The sequence below is a fragment of the Sceloporus occidentalis genome, unplaced genomic scaffold (assembly GCF_023333645.1).
Source record: "Sceloporus occidentalis isolate IW3139 unplaced genomic scaffold, rSceOcc1.0.p SCAF_2, whole genome shotgun sequence".
NCBI lineage: Eukaryota > Metazoa > Chordata > Lepidosauria > Squamata > Phrynosomatidae > Sceloporus > Sceloporus occidentalis.
The window spans coordinates 145954926-145963826 of NW_028316982.1; positions in this window are offsets into that span (position 1 = coordinate 145954926).

Genomic DNA, 8901 nt, shown 5'->3' on the forward strand with positions numbered 1-8901 from the left:
CTGAACCTTATTCAAAATATACTCTCTCTATAAATTTACCTTCTCTCTGTGTTGTCATTTTAATTAGTCCTAGAATCAGATAGGATAAACCATGGTTTATCACATTGGTTATAGCTGCTCCCTTTTCCTCTTCCAGAGCAGCCATGAAGAAGTGATTAGAATTTTTGTTTCTCTTTTTGACAAACTATGGTTTAGTGTTATATCCAAACCATAAATAACAGGTGGGCAACTATGTGGGGCTCAGACCCCACCCACAGGCCACAGCAAACCCAAATACCTCTGTTTTCCTCCACAGACCTTCTCAAAATGGCAACAGGAAAACAAAGGTATTTGTAGGTGATATATATGGAGGTTGGGCTGCTTGTGGGTATGAGGGTAATTTTGCCCATTTTAATGCATTTGGGGGTTTTCTGTGTGACCGGGGACAAAAAAAGCCCTAAAATCATGCCAATTTAAAAAAAATAAAACTAGGGGCATTGGGGGCTACAAAAGTGGGGTCCAGGGGCTGCATGCAATTCACAGGCCACAATTTGCCCGTCCTTGCCCTAAATTATGCTTAATTTTAACTATGGTTTGTTGAAACAAGACAGTTTCATAATTAATGGTTATTCTAAGTCCTGTTCGCCAAGATCATTGGCAGCAGCTGAATTTGGAACCTTTTCTGTTCAAATCATGTATTCAGCCACTGAGCTATATTGTCCCTTTCCACACATACCTTTTGGGGAATAAAGAAACAGTTCAGTGAACACTGACTGAAAATGTTGCAATTTTGCCCGCAGCTCTTGGAACGATCAGTTACTTCCTCCCCATGATGTGCCAATTCTGTGGCCACATGAAGACTATCCATGAACTTCTGTGTTTATCTCTCCTGGTGGTTAGCATTCTGGGACTGCATCCAATTAAAGAGATTATAGAATGATAACAAACAGAAATTTCAAGGCAGCTGAAGTCCACGGGAAGAAGGGATCATATCAGCACCTCTGACATGCACCTCACCAACAACTGCATCCCATGAGTGGGTGGATTTGAAATTAAAAATAAACAAAACCCTTTAGCAAACCCCTGCAGCATCCTTGCACTACCAGGAGGGAAAAGTATCAAGATTAAAATTCTAATACAAATTGGCTGTATAACGGAGAAGTAAATATGAGTCCCAGCTGCTCAAATGTGAATCTTTGCACACTGACACTGAAAATAACCCCACCCGCCAAGCAAACATAGATAAAGATTTGCTGAGATGTTATTGTTATGATTCCAAATTATAGCTTTTTACTACCTTTTTAATACTGAGGATGCGGCAGAAGTATCAATAACTGAAGATGTCAACATGTTTTAGTTCCTTAAGTATTAATGCCAGTTTTAGCTTCTGCTCTTTTTTCCCCATGGTTTGTATATCAGCACTTGTGCTGGTAATTATTGGGTTTTATGCTGAGCCTTCTGTTATTTTTTAGATCTTTATGGTGGCTTTTCATTGTGTTATGTTTTCTATGATTCTGTCATTGTTTGATGCTTTTAAGGAATACGTTTTGCAAGGAATCTAATAAACTCCATGGAGATGGTTCTGGAGTGACTGTGTTTAAATGAGGCCATTTATAACCATTACTAGTTTAGGGTTTGGATAAGAATATAACATTTTGAGAGAGGGTGCTTTGTATTACAATCAGTCCCAAAAACACCCTTTCCCTTATCTATTTCTTTGGACTATAGGTCAACTCACCGGTCACTTTCCATCCTTCAACAGTGAGCAACGTTATGCTGATGTGACATGCAGTGGCCTTCTCTCACTTTTGCTCCCAACCACTGGCCTTTGGGGACATGCTACCTTTAATCCTGAAGGAAAGCACACAGCTCCCATGACTAGCACATAGTGCTTACCTTATTTTACAAGGACTTGTCCATTTGTCTTCAAGCCATGTAAACTGGTGGCTGTCACCACATCTTTGGCAGAAAATTGACATAGTTTAACCCATGCTCTGAAATGTTCAACCAGAAGCATTCCATTAGGTCCCAGTTATCTTCTTCATTGGGCCTACACCACTCCCAATGGCATTACTTTTGCTTCACCAGTGGGAGGGATACACTGCACAATGGCATGGGCAGCCCTTCTCCACTGTGGCCCCTAATTTATGGCGTGCCTTCCCCTTGACATTAACCCTGGCTTCATTCCAGGGCCAAATAAAAATGTGGCTATTTACCAAATCCTTTGTGGCCTAAATGATTTATTCCAAAGTGAACATGTACCTGTTTTAAAACTGTTAATCTGATCTGACCTGTCATATTAATATGCTTTTAGTCCATTTAGAGTATTTTTACGGTTTTAACTTTAAAATTTAACAACCGTCTGTCAGCTCTTTATTGTTCCTTCATAAAGGTAAATGACAATTCCCAATTCTGGTCTCCTTTCCTGAGCAGATCTACACTGCACAGTGTTCCTAGTACTACTTGAGCCCATGGTGACCCTGAAAGTGGCTGGTGGTAAAGTTTCTCTTTCTGTTCCCTTTTGTTCCCTAACATATTGCAACAGGTACTACAAAGCAAGGCAGCTCCATAGGAGGGACCAGTTCTGGCCTCTCCAACTCTAGCATTGGCTGCATTTCCTACACTGTGTTTCTAAAATGGCAAGTGAGAGTGACATTGTGTCACCTCCTGTTCTCATTTTGAAAAAGATTATGATGATGCTAGAAGTATTTGGGGGCGCTATGGGATCAGGAGAGCTTTCTGTGTGGGTTAGTGTCCTTTTGCACATTGTGGGGATATTTTGTGCAAAAGAAATGGTCCAAAGCCACACCAAAACCAAGAATTGAAGGTATGGGGAAGTGGTGGATGTCTTCTGGGGCTGCAGAAGTTGAGTTCAGTGGAAGTCTTCAGGCCACACTTTGCCCAACCCTTCTCTACTGTAATAGTGGGCTTGCGGGTCTCAAGATATTGGTGGATTCCAACTCCCATCAGACCAGCCAGCAGCTGGGAATTGTGGGTTTTGTAGTTCAACAACTATAAGGCTATGGGTTTCCCACCTCTGCTTCACAGCTTTACATGAAAAATTAGGCAAGTGTGGTTTTTCTTGCCATTCAGATAGAGCCCTGGGAAAAGCTGTGTCGGGCTATCATTAAAGCCATAGGAACAAGACAAGAAAAAAAGTGTGGCAATCCTAAAGGTAATGTTTGTTGTGTCGGGCACCCTTACAGGTGCTGGATAGGCAGCTCAGAATGGTGCATTCAATCCAGTTGTGCTATTATTATCGCATTCTGTTTAAAGTGCCTTATCCCTGATGGGATAGAGGCACCTTTAATTTTAAAAACAGATCTTATCGCATTCACTCATGGCTGGGTGAAGGCAGCCCGTATACAGCCAGGATGCCACCCGGGCTTAATCCATGGCTTTTCAAGGATGGGAAAATCCCATTCTTGAAAAGCTGCAAAATAGGCCGGGTGGCATCCTGGCTGTATACGGGCTGCATTCACCCAACCATGGGTGAATGCGATAAGATCCATTTTAAAAATTAAATGTTCCTCTATCCCATCGAGAATAAGGCACCTTAAACAGAATGCGATCATCTCCATAGTCAAAATAAAACAGGCTGATGATCTTCATACCTTTCCCCAGCTTGCTCTTTCACTTAATCATTGACAGAAAAAAATGTGTTGTTTTTTTCTTTTTCTTTTGAGAACTAACCGCAAAATCACCCAAGGTAGTCAGAGCTATGTAATGAAACATTTTATTCTTCAGATCACGTATGTTTTAAATGCAAGAAAGAGAGTCAGGCAAATGGAAAGCAAAAATGTATCCACTGAATTTAGGTCATCTTCAAAACATGTAAAAATCGCCCCTGAAATGTAAATATTCTCAGGATAATGAATACTCACAGTGGAGACAATCATGCCCCTGAAAGCACATACCAGCATCACTATCACCAATGGAAAAACATTAAGGGAAAGGAAAACCAACTGCTGACAACTAGATGAGAACAGCTGACAAGGTGGGAAGTTTCTGATTTAATTTTATGATGGTGATGGTGAACTTCATGGTATTCATATTGCATTTTCTGATCCTACAGTTATAAAAAGGCACCCCCTGAGACTAAAACAGTTTAGGGGAGAGGACCTACAGAGAATGTGGCACATTTTAAGTATTAATTTTTTAAATCTAAAAGATAAATTTATGGGTAGGGGTATCAGAGGCTTCACATGTGGACTTGGGAGGTGTATATGGTCCCTGAATGACACTTTTCTCCCCTTGCTTACAGTGAAGGCATTGGAAAAGTGTTTGGAGAGTTTATAGGGCCAAATTAAGATACGCTGATGTCCTAAACTATGGCCCCATTCTCACTAGCCCATTTGCACTGGATACTGCTGGGCAGTTCCGGTTGCCCCCATACTGAATCTTCCCAGAAAGACGTTCGTACTACCCTTTACCTTGATCGATGCAATTTGCCCCTCTGAAGTTCACATTTGCAGTACTGCTTTAAAATGGAGCCTCCTTTGTAGTCAATCAAATTCACTTCTGTTTATATCAAAGGTGACATATCCTACAACCATTGGCACCGAATGGGTGCTTCCCCCGCCCTCCTTTTTTAAAAAAATGGCAGCAGTGTGTGCATATTCTGTCAACTTGTCAAATTTAAAAACCTCCAGATATGTGTGCATGTGTGTTGTTTGTATTTGGGTCATTACAGATTATGGCAACCCTAAAACAACCCCATCCTATTGTACAGGGGAAATTTGGTCTGAAGATATAAAATTTACTTTGTGCAGTGATTTAAAAGGAAACCTGTATAAGATTATGTATAGATGGTATTTAATGCCAAATAAGCAGTAAGAAATGTCCCAGAATGTTTGAAATCAATGCTGGAGATATGAAGGTAAGGAGAACACTCTTCTTTTCATATGGGATGGACTTGTAAGAAGATGAAACATTACTGGTCTACGATTTATATATTAATCCAAAAAAAAACTAAAAGTACATTTTGTAATGTTGCAAGAAATATTTTTGTTCTGTATTTTGCATAAAGAATTGGAGAGCAGATATGGATTACTTCTTTTATATATAACAATATCAGCAATAATTTTGTTTGCTCTAACTTGGAAACAAGCTGAAGCACCAGCAAGGGAAGAATAGATTGTTAAGGTTGCTGATGGTCAAATTAATGTTGGTTTTAAAGGATAAGCCAATTGAAGACATTTTGCAAGAAGGGGCACCATTTGTGGGTTTTTGAGCAATAAGAAATCTAACAATGGAATAATTTGTGGTTATGGTTTTCAGTAATTTCAGTGGGATGATTTAGTTAGATCTAAAAAGATAGAATATATCCCCCTCTTTATTTTTTATTTTTTTCATTACAGCCAGGATTGGGAGGTTGGAGCCCTACTGTGTATTAGTTATTTGTCTTCTTTTCTTTCTGTCTTTTTGTTTTCTGATTGTGTATTATTTTGATTATAAATTAGATTGTTCATGTTAAAATTAAATTTAAAAAATTATACAAAAGAAAAGAAAAGAAAGTGAGGTCTTTATTTTAACCAAAATCATGTTCTACTGAAGGCACTAGCTTAATCACATAAGGAATGTCAAAATGCCCACTAAAAGGAGAGAACAGGCATTGATTTCCAGGTTTGTCAACTGCAAGCACTGATTAAATAGTCCAAAGTGCCAGAAAACAGACTTCCAAATGAAGACTGACATTAAAATAAGACTTTAGAGAAAGAGGATGTGAGATGGGACAATACATTTTGTTTAACTAGGAAGGTTAGCAGCATGGGCTTAAAGAGCCTCATTATTGACACACTGGTGTGATAAGTCAGCTTGGCCAGCTGCTCCAAAGAGGTGCCTTTCAAATTTATGGAACACATTAGTTTGGTTCACATGTGATGCTAAACTAGAGATTAGAGAAAAGATCACTAGATCTTACCCATTCCTTCATTTCCTGTCCTCATTGTCCCACATACTGCATCATCTAGACTGACAAACTATGGTTATGTTTAATTAGTAAAGCAGGCTGACTTCAGGCATGGTTTAAGAAAGTGACTTGCTTCAATTAAGTACAGATAATGCTAAATCAAGTTTAGTAGATGGCACATCAAGATGTGATCAGAGGTAGTATAGCGGAAGCAGGGTTCATTAAATTGAGGTATCATGCTTTTGCCATTAACAGGGATGATGATATTATCTGTCATCTCTTGTTCCCTCTGACCTTAAAAACATAAGAAAAGCCTTGCTGGATTAGATCAGAGGCCTATCTAGTCCAACAGACTGTTCACACAGAAGCTAACCAATTGTCTATGGGAAGATCAACAGCAGGACTTGGATGAAACTGCACCCATCACTGCAATACTCATTACAACTGGAAGCAAAATAGATTTTCCCAATTGCAATATATTGTTGTGAGCTGTTACCCTAAAAAAATGGTGGGGACTTGGGGTCCCCACCATCAGCATCAGCATCTCCTTGATTTTAGGGGGAATTATTAGCTCAAAAAGAGGCCTGAGAGAGGAGGCTAACTTCGGGGAATGCCCCACCTATGTATACCTGTACTCACTGCAGAGAGGTTCCAGTTTTATGTAGAGATGTGTAAAGATGCCACAAACATGCAAAACCAATATGACCTTGAGAACCATACAAGGCTAACAAAAAGGAAAGAGAGGCAGGTTGGAAGTGTGAAGGCAGGAATTAGAAAGAGTGATAACTACCAGTCCTGAAGATAGAACCACAGAAAACGGAGCAGGACTCAGAAAGCATCTGAAAGCAACGCAGTGAGTGATAGAGACCCACTGTGCACACAGGGTCAGTGGGCAAACTGTAAGCACAAAATGGCTAAGTCTGGAGCTGATATTTATATCCTATTTCATAGTTTCAAAGGGTGTTTGCTGCTATCGCATGGAGTAACAAAAGCTTTGAAAGTGTTCCCATGGAACTGACAAAAAGAGCCAGATCAGCTGATGGTTTTAATGTTGGAGCAGCAAAACATTTATAGGATTTGAGACAACACCTGGATAGTCAGACATGAAAAGTGAATAGGAACACAGCCTGGAGTGAGGTGTAAGTATGGTATTTAACTGTTTTAAGGAAGTGGACATAGGAAGAGCCTGGGGGTGATGAAGTAAGCAGCAAAACCATTGAAATCTTATCATTGTACTATTTGGCCTCCCACATGTTCTTAGGTCAGCATGACCTCTTATCTGGTTTCCAGTGGTCATTGTGATCTCTCAAAAACATGCCTGATGCTAGATATTAAATATAAAACCCTATATCCAGTGTGGGAAGTGTAGCATATGCTAAGAGAGCTAACCCTTTTATAAGGATGTAGAAGTTGAGGGTTGAGCAGAAAATTAAGGCCTGTTATGTTTTTTTTAAAGACCTGCTTAAGATAGAGGTGGAAACTATTCACCTTGGTTTGCTGATATGGATCAAGATAGTTCTCTGCATTTTTGGGTTTTCTTGGAGTATGTCTATGAGGCAGCTATATACTTCTCCTCATTAACAGCTATGTGCCATGCACCTATAGTTTTCAGTGCTAGGGAAAGCAGCTCCAGTAGGAACTGATGGCTGAAAAAATTGTTCAGTTGGTTTTCATGACAGCATCCCAAAATTTGCATGTCTTCATACATTCAATGAAAAGAATCTGTGATTTAAATAATTTGAATGGAGGAGAAAGTAAAGTGATGGGTTCATCCATCTTTAATATTTCCCTGGGCTGAAAAGGCAGATCAAGCAGAAAATTTGATTGGGAAGACAGCCTCTGTCACATCATCAGCAACAGCATGAGTTAGGCGAAGGGCATGAAATGAGCCTTCCACTTACCCCTTCCTTTGGGCCAATTATTGTATGGTTGCTGATGATCTGAGCAGACCATTGAGGTAGAGGAAGGGCTAGTGCAATGCTATGCTGGAGATGTAACAAGCAGCTAGTCCACTGTGTTTGTATTTGTGTGTAAGGAACGGTTGTTAAAGAAGTTTCTTACTTAAAGACCATCTTTGTGCTCTGAATCTTCCTAAGGGCCTGAACAGACAGGCCAAAATAAAGCTGCTTTGGGTCACTTTGGAGGTATGCTGTTTAAATGCTGCATGCGTCCCAAGAGGCCAGAAGCTGCACCAAAGCCACACTCCAGTCCTAAGGACTAAAACACATCTTTGCCGCAGCTTCTGGCCTCTTAAGATGCGCGTGTCATTTAAACAGCATACACCAAAGTAACCCAAAGCAGTTTTATTTTGGCCTGTCTGTTCAGGCCCTTAGATTCCATCTACCATAGCTCCATGTGAACAGCCGTAGCTTCTAGGTGGACCTTTTAAAGCTAATACATTGGGAGCCAGTGTGGTGTAGTGGTCTGAGTGTTGGACTATGACTCTGGAGACCAAGGTTCGATTCCAAGGTCAGCCATGAAACCCTACAGGATGACCTTGGGCGCTCTCAGCCTCAGGGGAAGGCAATGGTAAACCTCCTCTGAAGAAATCTTACCAAGAAAACCCCATGATAGGTTCATCTTAGGGTTGCTATAAGTCGAGAACAACTTGAAGGCATACAACAAATACACAAACACACAATATGGATCAAGATCAGAGTTTTCAGAGTGAGACCAGGGTTGGCCTGAGACATGTTGCCACCTGAGGCTAAGGACAAGATGATTCTTCCTTGCCCAAGCTATATTCAGAAATTAGCAAGACAGGCAGTTCCATCTTACTGCAGCACTGCTGGATGGGACAGTGTTATCCAACACATGTGAGGCCACCGGACTAGCTGAGGGCAAGCCCACTTGTCTCACACAACTCTATCCTCCAACATCTTGCCACTGGTCTCTGGTGAACAGCATCTTCTGGCTGAGATAGCTGCTGCTCACTGAGGCCTTTATCTTTTGCTTTTGAAGGTCTATTAAAATGAAGGCCATTTATCTGAGAATGGAGGAGGCTGACGTTT